This window comes from Bos mutus, chromosome 25, assembly GCF_027580195.1.
Source record: "Bos mutus isolate GX-2022 chromosome 25, NWIPB_WYAK_1.1, whole genome shotgun sequence".
Taxonomy (NCBI): domain Eukaryota; kingdom Metazoa; phylum Chordata; class Mammalia; order Artiodactyla; family Bovidae; genus Bos; species Bos mutus.
The window spans coordinates 40,542,706-40,560,698 of record NC_091641.1 but is presented as its reverse complement, the minus strand read 5'-3'; the positions used below and the strand labels follow the sequence as shown (position 1 = coordinate 40,560,698).

Genomic DNA, 17,993 nt, shown 5'->3' with positions numbered 1-17,993 from the left:
AAAATTATTCAACTTTCAAATTCCGGACTTACTTCTCAGCTGAAATCCACGATGATAAAAAACATGTTTTCCCGGAAGTACAGGCGGTCCGTTCTCATTACTGGCAGATTCCATATTTGCAAATTCACCTGCACGCTAAGTCGCTTCAGTTGTGTCCAACTCTTTGTGACTCTGTGGACTGTAGCCCGCCAGGCTCCTCTGCCCATAGGATTCCCCAGGCAATACTGGAGTGGGTTGCCATGCCCTCCTCCAGGGGATCTTCCCGACCCAGGGATCAAACCCACATCTCTTCTGTCTCCTGCATTAACAGCAGGTTCTTTTCCACCTGTGCCACCTGGGAAGCCATGATTGGAGGATAAACCTAAGGAAATCCGGGCGTGAGCCCTGGTCCCTCCTTGAGTTTCCGAGGGCCCACGTGTGACAGTGTGCCATTCATGTGCTCCTTGGATCCAGGAAAGTAGCATTCCAGCACTTTTATGCAAAGGCTTGAAATCAAAAGCTTGTAGAAAAAACAAAAACACTCTTTTAGTCTTTCCTGGTTGGCTCAGTCTGTAAAGAATCCACCTGCAGTGCAGAAGACACAGGAAGATGCAAATTCAATCCCTGGGTCAGAAAGATCCCCTGGAGGAGGAGATGGCAACCCACTCCAGGATTCTTGCCTGGGAAATCCCATGGACAGAGGAGCCCAGTGGACTGCAGTCCAAGGGGTCGCGAGAGTCAGATACGACTTAGTGACTAAACCACCAGCCAGAATATTGTTTCAGGTTTCAGTTTTCTGTCTTCTGAAGTCATGCATCTCAAACCTCCAGGTTTAGAGACATCACCACCTGGGGCTCTTGTTAACCGGAAGACCCGCATCCCAGGGGAGCCAGGTGGGGCCGAGGTCCTGTTTCTAACCAGCTTCTGAGTAAGGCTGAGGCTGATAGCGGTAAACTCCCTGTGTGCAAACCTGTTTGGACTGCTGTTTTCCTCACTTGCACCCAAAAGATATCAACTGCCATCCGGAGACCTCAGGCTTCTTCTTTCCCACCCTCCATGCTGTTTTTTATCCCATGGCTTCCCTCAGGTCTCCCTTCTTTGGGGAGCTTAGATATTGCCTCCTCCAGGGAGCCTTCCCTGATTCCTGCTTCCTGCCCTCAGGGATTCTCAGAAGCAAACCCCAGGGCAGCCATTCACAACCTGGGAGCTTGGAAATCATCTGCTCTCCAGGCCACACCCCAGACCAACCAACCCGGAATGTCTACAGTTGCAACCATATCTGTGTCTTAAGAACTAAGCTCCAGGTATGTGTTACCTCCAACATTTATCAAGTTTTAACAGCATCTGATTGGCTCACCAAACTGGGGGAAAGTCCCAGGTGAAAGCTCACCTCGGTGAAGATGATTCAGCCTTAGAAAGGAATAAAGCTCTGATACATGCTTCAACACGGATGAGCTGTGAAGACAAGTCTTCAAGACTTGGTCTCCTGCAGGAAATTCCCTGGCAGTCAGTGATTAGGATTCGGGCGGTGGCCTGCCTGGGGTTCAATCCCTGGTCAGGCAACTGAGATCCTGCAAGTCATGGGCTGCGGCCAAAAATTTAAAAAATGGTGCTAGAAATAGGTTTGTTTCTTATGTTACTAGCATCCAGAGTTTCATGGGAAGAGGTGCAGAATCAGAAGAGATCCTTAGCTCACAGCACGCGCATTCTGCAAAGGCAAATGTTAGTCACCTATTTCAGGAATGGTGCGCTGTGTGGGAGCCTCTGTGGATCCTTATTCATGCGCATGCTTTTCATAATAGACGCTAACTAACATGAGTGAAAATATTGACCAGAACTCTTGTGAAATAATTCTGTCACATGTCCTGATTTATCAGCATCCCAGGTGTACTTTGCCTGTGTTTGTCAACAAGAGAATTGAGTCAGCAGTCACAAGCTTGGTTACCATTTAGAAAATTGACATGGCCTCAACCTAACTTCTCCCATTTGAATTTAGCATCTTCAATGGGCCAGAGATTCCCAACAGGTGATACGCATGTGAGCTACTCACAAAGTTTTATAAGAATATAAATGTCTTCTCAGGCTTCCTAGATGGCACTCATGGTAAAGACCCCATTTGCCTATGCAGAAGACTTAAGAGACATGGGTTCAATCCCTGGGTTGGGAAGATCCCCTGGAGGAAGGCGTGGCAACCCACTCCAGTATTCTTGCCTGGAGAATCCCATGGACAGAGGAGTCTGGGGGGCTACAGTCCATAAGGTTGCAAAGAGTCAGACACAACTGAGTGACTGAGCACTCACTCTTGCAGACATCCCCTCCAGACTTACTGAATCTCTCCGCTTGATGTTGCTTGTTTAAAAAAAAAAATTATGTCTAAGGATGACTATATGTTCTGTCTTGAGATGTTTTTTCATTTACAAAATTTATGTCCATTCACTTTTATAAATAAGAAGTAATATTCAATGTCTTCTTTGAAAACAGGCTTAGTCATTAGGCTTAGAGACATTTTGTCTTAAAAAATTTTTTTGGAATGGTTTTATGATCTTGCTTTGCATGCCCCAGAGCCAATCAGATTTCCTCGGCAGTTGCATTTATTCTTATTATGAACTCTCATCAGACCTTTCAGATTTGAAAATTATCATTAATAAATTAACCAGAGTCACCCAGTCTCGGTGTCCACAGATAGTTTTTGTTTTACTCTGATGCTTGCATGGATGTCTTCCTGTAAGCTATGGACCAGAGCTTGTGCCTTCAATAAGGAAGAATCTTCCGGAAAAAGGACCGTAGCAGCTTGTTTGAAATTATCGATGCTTCACAGAATGACCTCTTGAGAATAGTTTGGAGCTGAGGCCACTAAAGCAGCTTTCAGATGATACTGACTGAGGCAGGATTTCCAGACTCTCTTACTGGAGAATCATAAAGGCTTCGTGAGACCCCAGGTCCAGCAGAACAAGAATCAATCACACAGGAAAACAACTTAAAAATAAAATTAAATACATTAAAAAATAAAAAAAAAGAAAGAAAACAACTTAGAGGGAAGTGTTATTACAATTACTTGTTTGGAATATGGTTGGTGTAGTTCTAATATTCCATTTTCTGGGTATATAAGGCAGACTTTTCTTGCACACAATCTCAATCACTCAGTCCTGTCCCACTCTGTGATCCCCATGGACTGTAGCCCACCAGGCTCCTATGGCCATGGGATTCTCCAGGCAAGAATACCAGAGTGAATAGCCATTTCCTCCTCAAGGAGACCTTCCCAGCCCAGGGATCAAACCTGCAGTTCCAGCATCTCCTGCATTGACAGGTGGATTCTTTACCACCAAGCCCCTTTCTCTTCTTAAACAATTTGAAATCCACAGAATTTCAGCAAACTCTGCTTTCATAAGCCAAAATGAAACTTTTAAAAATGACATATGATTTTCACTGAATTCAGAAACTCTTTACTTTTCATGAGATATTTCATTGCACAGGTTCAATAAGAATCTTTTACCAGGATATAATTGGATACATTTTTGTACACCCAAGGCTGGGTTGGAGGGTCATGGTAGAGATGATGATCACTGAATCAGATAAGACCAACCACTTTAAGGAAGAAAAGTTGGTTTTACCCATAAATTCATCCCAGGAAAACAGCCCCTGTATGAGGCCTAGTGGGTAAGGAAGGGCATTCAGGACAGCCCTTAATGTAGAGAGGAATTTGCCCAAATGTATAGAGTCTGTGGATGAATTGCAATGGAGAGAGCTTCTTGGACTTGGTTTTCATATCTCAGGAAATAGAAGCTTTTGAAAGTCCAACCCCAGAGTCCTTACAGAGACTTCCGGCAAAGCAAACTGTGAGCTAACTCATTGGAAAAGATACTGATGCTGGGAAAGATTGAGGGCAGGAGAACTGGATGACAGAGGATGAGATGGTTGGATGGCATCACTGACTCAATGGACATGAGTTTGAGCAAACTCGGGGACATAGTGAAGGACAGGGAGGCCTGGCGTGCTGCAGTCCACGGGGTCACAAAGAGTCGGACATGACTGAGCGACTGAACAACAACTGGGTCTGAGAAGGAATGTCACAGTGTGAGCAGCCTCTGGCATGCACGACCCTCGATGTGGCCTGTGAGCTCCTGCCAGCACCAAGGTTTGGGGTGGGCCTCCTTCTGGACGCCGTTAGTAGGCTCTGCCTGGAGCCCACCTGGTCACCCATCTCCTGCTTGTCCCATGTGTTGGTTTGATCAGCAAGCCCGCTCTGCCTTGGATCCTGTCATCCCCTGGGGGCCAGGGACACAGTTGCATCCCAGACACTACCACCTCCACCAGCAAACACACCAAATTAAAAAAGAACGTCCCAGCCCCTCAGCTGAAAGCCCCGGAAGCGGGTCTGAGATCTGCTCTCATGAGACGCAAGCTTCTTCATCCCTGAGTAGCAGCTTTGCATCTGCAGGGAGAACCACACACGCCCTCGCCATCCTCCTGCCCACAGGTCCCCCCACAGGATCGCCCCACTCCCGACCCTCCCAGGGCAGCACCCAGCCAGACGCTTAACTGACACAGGACGTGACAAGCGCTGCTGCCCATTGCCCCCTCACCGCATCAAGTGCCCAGCAAGCGGGGCTATCTCCTGGGGAATATCCCAGGGGTTCCAGAGGCTTCGGGCTTCGTCTCTACCGAGACTCTCCGGTGACTCGCCTCTGCAGAGGTTTCCTGAGCACAGACTTGGGGTCAGACCCTGGGAGGGGCCCTGGGATGGAAGATGGACGCATGACCCCTGCCCTCAGGTCACTGCCGTGGGGCCCTGTCCCATGAGAACTTGGCGGACAGAACCCAGCCACTGGAAGGGAGAACCCCAGGAGCTGGGTGCAGTCCATCCGGCTGCAGAGTGGCCCACCTTGGAAGGCTCTGGTGTGAGGGGCCCATCTCTGAAGGTGGCTGGCAGCCCACAGACCTTCACCCACCGGGAATGAGAGGCAGGAAGAGCCATTCCTGCCCAGGAGGTCGGTGAGGGCCATCCCTTCAACAGGCTCTGCGCAGGGAGTTCTTTCTTTATATGCTTTTTTAAAGCCTGACATCCAAGAACAAAGCCAACGTTGGCAGCAATAAGTACCCTCTTGGGACTTCCCTGGTGGCCCAGTGGTTAAGAAATCTGCCTGCCAGTGCATAGGACACGGGTTCAATCCCTAGACCGGGAAGAATCCATACGCCACAGGGCAACTAAGCTGGTCCCCCACAACTGCTGAGCCGGTGCTCTAGGCACGGGCTCCACAAGAGGAGACGCCCTCTCCGACTGAAGAGTAGCCCCTCCTCTCGGCAACTAGAGAAAAGCTCGCACAGCAACAAAGACCCAGCACAGCCTAAAACAAATGAATAAATAAAATGAAAAGAAGCACCTTCTTGGTTCTCTGCATACATGACCCAAGGGATGGCAGAGGCATACGCTATGTGAGCACGCCTGGAGAGGCACGGAAACTGACGTTATACGGTGGTCCCCAAAAGTGTCAACAATAGGCTGGCAGGCCGGTGCAGAGGGTGATTGGCGTCCATCAACAGGGCTGTGTTGGGGCTGCGCTATCGACACCTGACGTGCTTGTTGTAATTGGTTTCCCAGCCAGCCCCGCTGCCTTCCTTAATTGCACACATTCCTTGACAAAAATGACATGCTGGTGGCAGCGACATGGGCTTGAAAACGCAGGCGCCTTTTGATCTAGCCCTAAAGTCACGCTTGTGACCAGAACCTAAGACGGGGGCAGAGCCTGCAGGTCATTTCTCTCCTGGGAGCAGGGGATAGAGTGGCCTGTTCGAACCGCCTGTGTAATTGTGTCACCTTGATATGCCCACTTGGTGACAGTTTTCCTGGGTCTGCAGGTCTAAACGCATAATGGACTTTAGACAGACTTCGTCTGCAGACCTTTGGAAGCTTGAGTTTAATTCTGCAGAGGACAGGGAAAGGATGTTCAGAGAATGTCTGGAATTCGAACCGAACGCTCAGTGCATCGCTACCATGAGTGGGTAAAAGTGTGAGAAACAAAATAAGTGTATGATTCCAAGGTACCTCCCTCAATTTATATTCATTGCCGAGGGAGAAATAGTCACTTTATGGGGCAGAGACCACCTTAACTAGGGGACAAAGGTTCACAGTGCCCGGAACAAGACCCAAGGAGCCCATGAAGGGATACCCTAAAGATCACCTCCCCTGAGAAATTCTTAACCTAAATCCAGAACTTCTATCCAACCGTGAGAGTGCATTGGACAAAACCAACTTGAGGGACTTGTTACAAAACCTAAGAACACTGTTCTTTAAAAGGATCAAGGTCACACAACTGCCCTGGTAGTCCAGTGATTAAAAACCCACCTTCCAATGCAGCAGATGTAAGAAATGCAGGTTTGATCCCTAGGTCGGGAAGATCCCCTGGAAGAGGGCGTGGCAACCCACTCCAGTAGTCTTGCCTGGAGAATCCCTTAGATAGAGGAGAGCGTGGTGGGCTACAGTCCATGGCGTCTCAGAGTCGGACTTGACTGAGTGACTCTCAGTTTCACTTTCACTTTTCCAGCGCAAGACACTGGGAACTAAGATCCCGCATGCCTTGGGGCAACTAAGCCTAAGTGCCTCAACTACTGAGCCTGCGTACCTCAACTAAAGAGAAGCCCTTGCCCCGCAAGGAAGATTCCACATGCCGCAACTAAGACTCAACACAGCCAAAAATAAAATAAATTAAAAAAAAAAAAAAAAGATCAAGGTCACAAAGGGAAAGGAGAGACTGCAAAACTGTCACCGACCAGAGAAGGAGACATGACAATTAAAAGCAACGTGGAGCCCTGGGACAGAGAAAGGACATTAGGAGCAAAGCTGATGACATTTGAACACAGTCCATAGCCACTGACATGTGCGATGTCCATAATGGTTTCTTGGTCATTGTACTCAGTCAAACAAGATGTCAACATCAGGAGGAAAAAGCTGGGTGGCAGATGACATGGGAACCCCCTGAGTAATCTCTGCAAGTCTTCTGTAAGTCTGAAATTAGTTCATAATAAAAAGTTTTTCAAATGTAAAAAAAAAAAAAGCTCAACTCTCCCCCACCTAAGCTGCCACACCCCCGGGGCCACCCCTGGGGAAAGTCTGCTACCTCCAGCTGTCTCTTGTTTTCCTGCATTTCATTCTTATAACTGTTAAATCAATAGCTACATCTTCATAGTAAATAATTGTGTCTGTGGTATTTTAATGGTCTCCTACATTTGAGTTGTCAGGAGCATTTTTGTCAGCAGAGCAAAACCATTGATTTTTCTGTCTGAGCATCCAAGGTGCACATGGATGAGCTGCCTGTAGCCTGGGATCAGAGCTGGGGAGACAAACCCCAGAGCCCGGGACTCTCCGCCCAGCACAGGCACCTACAAACAACAGATAAAATATTTTATCTCCACTGAACCAGGTTCCAGTGCAGTTAACTTCCAGGGCAGGAAGGGTTAAGCATCTTCAGTCTGGGAGAGCTTGGGGAATCCCACGTATGGTGGTGTGCTCTGCCATTTTTCTGGGGTCTGAACCCTAGAAGCAAGTGAGCAGCATCACAGAGAGAACACGGAGTCAAACTGGCAGGTGACTGAGTGCCTGGGAGCTCTTGGCTAGCAAATGGAGGCATTGTCATGTGTGTGTGTTCAGCCGCTAAGTCCTGACCAACTCTTGTGACCCCATGGACTGTAGCCCGCCAGGCTCCTCTGTCATGGGCTTTTCTAGGCAAGAATCCTGGAGTGGGTTGCCATTTTCTCCACCAAGGGATCTTCCCTACCCTGGGATCGAACCCAGGTCTCCTGCGTCTCCTGAATTGGCAGGCAGGTTCTTTACCACTGGGCCATCGGGGAAGCCCACATGTTCTCCTGACTGACCATGAATTGCAGCTTCCAACTGCAATAGCTCCATGATTGCACAGCTGTATTGTTCTTGACCGCTTTTAAAGTAGGACCTGTGTGTGCACGCTTTGTAGGCAGAAATAAATGGTGCATGTCCCTGGGGAGAGGCAAAGACCTGAACGGGCAGTGTTTGTGAAACATGCTGCCCTCCAGAGCGCAGCTCGACTCAGGCAGCCACCGAGGGCAGCCAGGAAGGACCGGGAGGTAGGCTGGGCCAACCACAAATATTTGCACAGGTGAATACAATTTAGGAAAGGAAGTCAGTGGAAGCATTCAGATGAGAGGGGAAGAGACATATGGTCCCACTGAGCTCCACACCCTGGGGTTTTGCAGAGAAGCTGCTGCAGCCTCAGTTTATGCACTGGTCCAGCTAGTGACTCTGGTTGGTATCACTTACCATGAGGCAGCACCTCCTCCCTTCTGACCTCCGAGGAGCCTTTCTGGGCTTCCTAGGAGGCTCAGTGGTAAAGAACCTGCCTGCCAATGCAGGAGATGCAGGAGACATGAGTTTGATCCCTGGGGTGAGAAGATCCCCTGGAGGAGGAAATGGCAATCCACTCCAGATTCTTGCTCAGAGAATTCCATGGACAGAGGAGCCTGGTGGGCTACAGTCCACGGGGCCAAAAAGAGCTGGACACTGAGTACTATCTACATGGAGCCTTTCTGCTCATGTGTAGTTGGGAAGGTCTCCTTGACTTCAAGGAGGACTATGTGGTCTCTACCTGTTATCTGGTTTTTCCAGTAGTCATGTGTGGATGTGAGAGTTGGACCATAAAAAAAGCTGAGTGCTGAAGAATTGTTGCTTTTGAACTGTGGTATTGGAGAAGACTCTTGAGAGTCCCTTGGATGGCAAGGACATCAAACCAGTCCATCCTAAAGGAGATCAGTCCTGAATATTCACTGGAAGGACTGATGCTGAGGCTGAAGCTCCAATACTTTGGCCAACTGATGCGAAGAACTGACTCATTGGATAAGACCCTGATGCTGGGAAAGATTGAAGGCAGGAAGAGGGGACAACAGAGGATGAGGTGGTTGGATGGCATCACTGAATCAACAGACGTGAGTTTGAGCAAACTCCGGGAGATGGTGAAGGACAGGGAAGCCTGGCATGCTGCAGTCCATGGGGTAGCAAAGAGTCGGACATGACTGAGCGACTGAACAACAGCAATCTTTTACCTGGGCAGGGCTCAGCTCCTCTCTTGTTCCTGTTCTTTTGGAGTATCTGTCCACAGCAGAGGAATCTCCTACCTCAGCTGGAGAGACCCATCAGGGTGGGGTGTAGGGGACCCTGTGAGGGTCCTTGACCCAGGAAGTGTTGCCTTGGGCCAGCCCTACGCCTCTTGCTCCTTCCAGACTCCTGATCCTGCCCAGCCTTTGTGTCTGACCTGCTCCAGGCTCCCTCTGGGGACAAGCTGAACAACACAAATCTAATTTCAGTGATTCTGCATACCAGTTCACTGCAGGATACAAAGACAGATGGTAAAAGTCATCCTAATGTTTAAATTTTAATTTTTTTCTTTACTTAGAATGACATTAAACAGCAAATAAAATCACCATGACACTTTTGAGTACATGCGTATGAGCCTGAGAGAAAGAGATTGTGGAAAAGAAGGGAAAGCTTTCTAAATATTTTAGTACCTTTAATGGCACTTTATTCCTACTTTTGAAAAAAACAAAAAAGGATCCCACATTTTCATTTTGCACCAGGCTCCAGAAATTACCTAACCAGCCCTGGTTTTACTCCACACATGAACAAAAGCCCTTTGGGGTCTTCAATTTTTTTTGAAGATTTTTTTTTATGTAGACCATTTTTAGTCTTTATTAAATTTGTTACAATATCGCTTCTGTTTTATGTTTTGATTTTTTGGCTGCAAGGCATGTAGGATCTTAGCTCCCCGACCAGGGATTCAATAATTCTTAAGAGTGCAAAAGGAGTCTTGAAAAAAAATGAATAGATTTTTTTTAATGGAAAAAAAAGGAGTCTGAAACCAGAAAGTTTGAGAACTGCTGTCCTAAGAGTCTCAGCTCAGGACCTTCGCACATGCCGTTCCCTCGGCCAGAAAACCCCACGTCTGCTTTCTGCCCATTACTCCTCTCATTTCTTAGGTCTCAACCCGAAAAATCACCTCTCAGGGGAACATCACTGAGTCCTTATATTAATATTTGCTTCCTCTTGCTAGCAGGAAGATCCCCTGGAGGAGGGCACGGCAACCCACTCCAGAGAATGGGAGAATTCTCTGGACAGAGGAGCCTGGTGGGCTACAGTCCATGGGGTCTCAAAGAGTTGGACACGACTGAAGTGACTGAGCATGCAGCATGCAGCTGCTATAACAAATGCATATTTCTCTTATGGTTTTGGAGGACAGAAGTCTAAAATCGAAGTGTCCACAGGGCTGGTTCTTGCTGAGGACTCTAGAGGAGAATCCATTCCCTCCACTTTCTGGCTTCGTGAGTCCCTGTGTCCCTTGACTCTAGGCCCCTTCCTTGCAGCAGTCAGACCTTAGCTTCCGCCCTCACCCCTCCTCTCACTCTGACCCTCCTGGCTCCTTCTCTTAAGACCCCATTGACAACACTGGGCCACAGGTCACTCCCTGCTCCTTAACTGAATCCCATCTGCGGAGGCTTCACCCTGGAGGGGACATCCTCACAGGATGCAGGGACAGCTGAGAGGACCACACACCCCCGCCTCCAGTCCCTGCTTCCTGGCACTTTGGACTGTGGATGCCGGGGTGACTGTTTATCGTCTGTCTGCCTAACAGACAGATCCCGTCCTCTGCCAGGCCGGGGCTGCTTCTGCTCAAAAGGCACCTCCAGAGCCTGGCACGTGGCCTGGTATGTGGTTCACCCCTGGCACATGCTTAAGGAATGATCAAAATCAAGGTTCTCTGTGAAAACAACAGCCAACAAGGCCTCCTCGGGTATATCCAAGCTGCAGCTGAAGCAGCTAGGCCGGGGTGGGTGGGAGTACGGGGTGTCTAGAGTCTCCCATCCTGTCTGGTGGCCCGGGACACCGCCCAGAATGACTGTCTTCCCTTTGCCCCCTGGTCCTGCCTCGTCCTTCTGCCCTCCATACTGATGACCAAGCAGAGCCGTGCTGTGCTGTGCGCGAGCCACGGTCCACCTGCCCCAAGATGACTGAAACCCCCTCCGCACTGAGATGCAGAGACGCAGAGCAGAGGGCGGGCAGGGGGTCCCGGGCACTGGCACCAGCGGGAGGGCCTGCCTTGGCCCTGGCAGACCCTGTTGATATGGCCACTGTCCAGTCAGTCGCCTCTCTCCAGGAGCTCTCCCTGGCAGGGTTAGAGTAAAAAGTCCTTCCCTGGCAGCTCAGATGGTAAAGAATTTGTCAGCAATACAGGAGACCCGAGTTCGATCCCTGGGTTGGGAAGATCCCTGGAGAGGGAAAGGACTACCCACCCCAGTATTCTTACCTGGAGAATCCCATGGACAGAGGAGCCTGGCAGGCTATAGTCCATGGGGTCTCGAAGAGTCAGATAGTTTCTTTTTCCTTTCCCTGGCCCTAGGAGAGAGGAGCAGGGTCCAGAGGCCCTGAGGGCCAAGACACATGTGAAACAAGGGCTCAGGAGCACTGGCGGCAAGGCAGCTACAAAGTCCTGGAAAATCAGCGCACAGCGGGGAAGAGGCGTGCGTTCACTCCCCGAGACTCGGTGCCACTCCCCCCATCTGCACCCACGACAGAGCACGAGGTCAGTCTGTGCCCTGCGCTTCCTCCAGGGCAAGGAGGTGCCCTGCCCATCAGGTCAGACATGTGACCCTGCGCCCCTGTCCTCGGCTTCTCCACCTGCCGTTCGGACTGAGGGGGCTTCAGGGAACCAGACCCTCTAAGAGGAAGCCGGACAGATCTGTGCTTGTCTTCTTGATTCAAAGCCACATGAATGTGGAGCTGAGAGGCAGGGACTCCCTGCCCACCCCTCCAAAAGAAGGAAAGAGAGAGAACAAGAGAGACTGTGCAGACAGGAAGTAGAGTCGACTCGAGGGGCTTCGGGTGTGATTTAAAAGCCCACACCTGGTCCCCGGCAAGACACAACTTTGCCTCTCTCTAGCTCTCAGAGCGGGATTCGGCTTTGATTTTTTTTTTTTTTCTGGAATGGGGGGAGGGGTGCTGGAGTCACCCTCCTTCTCCTGGCATCCCTCGGCCCCACGAGGCAGGGGACACACCCACAAATCATGTCAGGATGTGAATGCAGGAGGGGCCACAGGCAAATTCTGTGGAGGGCCTGTCAGCCATGTCACCATGATGGGCATGAAAAATCCAGTAACCAGCAGTTAAGGTCACACCATCGTCATCAGGACATCGGTGCCAGTAATCACATGGTCACCAAGGTGTCTCCCCTAAGCTTCAGGCTGGAAGCAGGCAGACCCGCCCGCTGTGGTGACTGGAGTCAGGCTTTCCCTGGAGGAGAGAGAAGAGGCCAGTGGGGCAGCCACAGGGAAGATGGCATCAAGGCATGGACGGTCACCGGGACAGAGACCCGGGCTGCTGCAGCCCCACGAGGGCCTCCCTTTCCTTAGGGCTTTCCACGTGAGCAGCTCTTGGGAGGAAGTCCAACCCAGGGGGCTGCTCTGAGGGTCTCTGTCCATGGAGCCCACGGAGAGGGGCCTTCTGGCAGTGGCTGTGTTGCTGACCAGCAGCTGCCCCCCTGAACCCTTCTTCCCCAGGGCTCCCTGCCCCTGGGCCTTTTTCTTCCCTCTTTATGGGAGGGAAACACAGGTCGGGGGTCCACGGGGCACACACGGAGTCGGGGCCAGGCCCACACGGAGCCAGGATGAGACATGGCTCTTCCCTCGAGGACTCATCTTTGGTTGGTACGAGGCAAGAGGGCCCCAGAGGCTGCAGGCGAGAGCCCGTGATTGAGACTTGCGACCGGGCCTAGACAGGATGGCCAAGCCCGCGTCTTTGTGTCAGCAAGGGGGCTCTGGGGAGGGGTGAGGCAGAACCCCAGCCCAGCGTTAGAAAGAGCTGACAGGGACCTCCCTGGGGGTCCAGGTTAAGACTCCGAGCTCCCACTGCAGGGGGTGCGGGTTCAATCCCTGGTCGGGCAGCTAAGATCCCACATGCTGCATAGCATGGCCAAAATAAGTAAATAAAATAACTTTAAAAATTTTTATTTATTTACTTATTTATTTTTGGCTGCACTGGCTCTTGGTTGCCCAACCCAGACCTTCTTGAGCTGTGGGGGCCGCTCTCCAGCCGCAGTGTGCAGGCTTCTCATTGCAGCGGCTTCTCCAGGTGCAGAGTGCCAGGTTTCCGTCGTGTGGTTCCCGGGCTCCAGAGCACAGTCTCAGTGGTTGCGGTGCACAGGCTTAGCTGCCCCACGGCATGTGGGATCTTCCCAGACCAGGGCTCAAACCCATGTCTCCTGCGTTGGCAGGCAGATTCCTAACCACTGCACCACCAGGGAAATCTCCAAGTAAGTAAATTAAAAAAAAATGTTTTTAAATAATAGAGATCTATTCTCTTACCTGCGAGGAGGCGGGAAGCCTGAAACCCAGGTGTCGCGGGGCTGGGCTCCCTCTGGAGGCTGGGGTGGTGGCTGGGGAGTCCTTGCTGTGTCTTCAGCCTCTGGTGTCACCAGGCGTTCTTGGGGTTTCTCAGCCTCCCTGCTGTCTCTGCCCCACTCACGACATGGCCATCCTCTCTGGGTGTCTCTCTGTGTCCTCACCACTTAAAAGGACATGAATCATATGGACCCAGGAGGCTCTCATATCAAGATCCTTAAATAATTGCGTCTGCAACAACCATATTTTTAAATAAGGTCACAGCCACAGGCTCTGGGTGGACATGGACTCGGGGGAATGCTATTCAAGCCACCACAGACTCCCTTGGGCAGGGAAACACCTGGGGACTCCTCGCTTTCCTGTCTGCTGAGGCAGGAGCCTCCCTCTGGGAAAAGTCTCGATTTCCCACTCCGCTCACGTCCAGGGCTGTGGGAGGATTGTGAGGGGGAGTCCCTTGGACGACCGAAGAGTGAGGTCTGCCTGAAGCACGCCAAAGCATGTCTCAGGACTAGAAAGGTCCCCAGGGAAGTTCCCGGCGGCAACACACACCCTTACACAACCCCTCCCAGCCGCTGCCTGGAGAGGACACAGGCCACTCCCATCACTGTCCGCCAGCCCCGGCTTGATGCAGCCACAGGCAGGAGCCCAGGGTGTTGGCATCAGGTTCGGGATTTTCTACCCCTGGCTCTCCTACCACTCCTGGAGCTGTCCTCCAGCCCAGCGGCTCTGCGGTGCAGCTGGGGACTTGGAATAGACCTGCACATCTTCCCCGTGACCCAGGGACCCATGTCCCAGAGCATCTGTGTTTACAACAGGACAGGGACTAAATGCTTGCTTCTGGCGGGAATTAAAAGTGAGCTTATGATACTTAATAGAAACCAGACGGTACCCCACGGGGTCTCACCCAGAGTGGCGCCAGGCTTCCCAGTCCTTTGGGGAGGGGGAGTAGGATAGGTGACCTGAAGTGGGGTTTGCCCACCCGTGGGGGCCCCCGGGCAGAAATGAGTCATGGCCCCGTGGCTTCCAGAGTCTCCCCCACACCTTGTCGTCCAGAAAGTGAGGGCAGAACCCCGTCTGAGCCCTGCTCCTCTCTTCCAGAACTTTCTTTCTCACTGGCCACTCTGTCGTGTTAAGTTTTCTATGCTGACCAACAAATGACCACAAATTTAGCAACTTGGCCCAGTGTGGAGCTTGGCACGCTGGAGCTTAGCCCCCTGGAGCTTAGCTTGGGATCAGCCAGGATGGTGGGCAGGGGCCACCTGAGATCCAGGCACCCCTCCCAAGCTCCATGGCTGCTGATGTTTCATTGCATCTGTAAGATGGAGGCCCCGTTTTCTTGCTGGCTGCCGGCTGGGACCCTCAGCACTGGAGGCAGGCAACTCCTTTGCAGGTGGCCTTCACAGACCCATTGCCATGTACTGTTGGCTCTCTTCCAGGCCAGCAAGGGGACTCTCTCTGATTTCTTCTGTAACTCCCTCCTAGACCCACTGTTATGGACTGTGTGTCCCCACAAAGTTCCTGTTGCAATCCTAACCTCCCCAGGTGATGGTATTAGGAGGTGGAGCCTTTGGGGTAACTAGGTCTTGAGGGTGGGATCGTGCCCTTATGAGAAGAGATGCTAGTGTTGCCTGCTCCCTCTGCCCTCCACAAGTGAGGACACCGAGACTGTCTGCAGGCCAGACACCAGATCTGTGGGTACCTTGGCCTTGGCCTTCCAGCCTCTGGAATGCTGAGAAATGTGTCCATTGTTTAAGTCACCCGGTCTGGGGTCTTTATCTCGGTAGCCAATGCTAAGCCACTCCCTTTGTACTGTGGTGTTTTATTTGGGGGGTGGGGAGGGCTGCACCAGGTCTTAGTTGCAGCATGCAAGGTCTGTTAACAGTTCCCTGACCAGGGATCAAACCTAGGCCCCCTGCTTTGGGAGTGTGGAGTCTCAACCACTGGACCGCCAGCGTGTGCATGCTAAGTCGCTTCAGTCATATCAGACTCTTAATAACCCCATGGACCATAGGCCGCCAGTCTCCTCTGTCCATGAGATTCTCCAGGCGAGGGTACTAGAGTGGGTTGCCATACCCTCCTCCAGGGCATCTTCCCAACCCAGGGGTCAAAGGTGGGTTCTTTACAAGTAGTGCCACCTGGGAATCCCACTGGACCACCAGGGTAGTCCCTTATTTGGTTTTTATTGCAATGAAATTCACATAACATAAAATTAATCATCTTAAAGGGAACAATTCAGCGGCATCCCTGGTGGCTGAGATGGTACAGCGTCTGCCTACAATGCGGGAAACTGGGGTTCAATCCCTGGGTCGGGAAGATCTCCTGGAGAAGGAAATGGCACCCCACTCCAGTATTCTTGCCTGGAAAATCCCATGGACAGAGAAGCCTGGTAGGCTACAGTCCATGGGGTCGCAAAGAGTTGGACACGACTGAGCGACTTCACTTTCACTTTCAATGCATTCACAGTATTGTGCAAACCGTCACCTCTGTCTAGTTCGACAGAGTGTTTATCACCCAGATGAACCACACCTGAATGGGCGAGGCCCAACCAGAACGCTCTTCCTTGTGATGAACTCAAAGATAACTGAGTAGCAAGTAAGTCACAAGGATGACATCCATCAGGTGCATGCTTAGGGGGAGGGGGGTCTTACAGGACGTGCACACCAAGGACTGGAGACCATGGGGGCCATCTCAGAATTCTGACTACCATACCTGTCCACCAAGGACCAGCCCTGAGGGTCTGCTTCCCCCTCTTCTCCAAACTGGTACCTACTTGAACGCCTCACCCCACAACACGGGCGTCCAGGGCCTGAGCCACAGGCAGACGGTCCTGGGGTGTGTGCTCGGCCAGCTGCCGGTAACTCGTGTTCCTTCTTGGCCTTGGTTTGCTCAGCTATAAAATTACCTGGTAAATAAAATAGGGCCAGTTGAGCATCTGCCCGACTCTGGCAGTGCACTCAGTACTTTCAACACATTCTCAGTACTCACAACTGCCAATTCCTGGTGCAGAGCGAGTGCCCAGGAAATGCAAGCGGTCACCTGCGTCCTTTCCTTCTGTCCCGTTCTTTCTAATCTCCCAGCTTTGGGGCTCTTTCTGAACCCCCACAAGGAGTTCTCGGAACTCCCTAGGCATGAAGGGAATCCTGGATTTTCTCCTCCTGCTTCCTGCAGGTCTTGCCCAGGGCTCTGGGCCCCCAGCAAGGCTTGTCCTGGCCTTTGAGCCTCTCCCCACTTCACACCCGACAGGACCAGCGGCGGCGAAGGCAGCAAACATCCCTGCCTAAGAGGGCTCCCGCCACCCACTCTCCACCAGAGTGGAGACCGCTTCCGGAGGCTTCCCCCACCTCAGAATCTGCGTGGTTGATGGAGGGGTCGGCCTGCTGCAACAGCCATTCCCTCCTTCCCCCTCTCCCACGGGAGGCAGACTTCCCCGCAGCGGTTGCTCCTCTCCATCAGATACCATCAGGCTTTCCATCAGATACCCATCCTCCCCCGGGGCAGACAGAAGCCGGTGATAGGTTCTGACTCACAGGCGGCTGTCGGGTCAGAGGCTCTTCCTTGGGTGCTCAGAGCCGCCGGGCTCCCTTGGAGGGAGAGACTGGAGAACAAGATCTCTGATTGTTCTCCCCGGCCTGACTGCACCCCACTCTCCCTTGCTCGGCGCCCTGGTGTACGAAATCATCCTGGCAACGGTTTTGCATTAACTGTCTTGGTTGACTGGCTGTTTTGGTTCAGCTCTTCCAAGAAAGCACAGGCAATGTGGCTCAGATTAAGCAGGAATTCCTCGGCCTCAAAGCCTGGAGCTTGGCTCTGAGCAGGAGAAGGGACCCCAGCCTCTTGTCTGACGGCCCTGGCTGGCTGGGCAGTGCCTGTGCCGGGGATCAGTTTAGAGGAGTCTCCTCAGTGCTGACCGTCTCAGGGCAGCAGGCTTGGGGTCAGAGACAATGCCCGAGGTCAGTGGTCTGCAGTCCATACGCGCCTGGAGGGTTTCCTTGGCTTTCATGGGTCTTCCTGATGGCCATCATGGACAGAGCCCCAGTGAGCCAGGCCTTCAGAGCCAGGCTCTGCCCTTAGCTGTCAGGAGATACAGCCGGGCAGCCCTCGTCCAAAGGGTGGTGCCCTGCCTCCGGACCCCGACACACTGGCCAGCCTCCAGGAGCTGTCCTGGGCTTGCACCAGCGTGTCCACCTTCAAACCCCACCCAGTGTTCTGAGCAAATCTCTCCTCCCCAAGCCAGCTTGCCACCCTTGCCCTGGCAGCTGACCAAAGAGTCTCCGAGGGGAGCAGGGTGCGGTGGGGTGGGACGAGCTATGAGGAGCTGCTGTGCCTGGCCAGTGGACACTGTGTCTCAGACACATGCCCAGCCCAAGGCTCCAGCGGCCCAAGATCCAAAATGTCCCAGAGCACAGTTCACATCAAAGACAAAAGCCCAGCATGAGGGCTGTAGTCCAGGGTCTAGCAAGGGACCAGGGCTGCAAAGGGACAGCTCTGGCACAAAAGGACACAGGCTGATGTTCTGACTGTGTTTTCTTAGATTCCATGCTTGTCTGCATGGCACCATTAATCTCAGGGCCAACCTGCCAGCCACAGCTGTTTATATCTGC

General features: G+C 52.0%; 1 long non-coding RNA gene across 1 annotated transcript; it reads right to left on the bottom strand.

Annotated features, from left to right (window-relative positions):
• Nucleotides 1-13,143: 13,143 nt before the first annotated feature.
• Nucleotides 13,144-17,387, bottom strand: LOC138985630 (uncharacterized). Its single transcript, XR_011462681.1, has 3 exons — nt 16,920-17,387; nt 16,163-16,294; nt 13,144-13,558 (listed from the first exon to the last, which is right to left on the bottom strand). It is a non-coding gene; the product is annotated as an uncharacterized lncRNA (long non-coding RNA).
• Between the last annotated feature and the right edge of the window lie 606 nt (nt 17,388-17,993).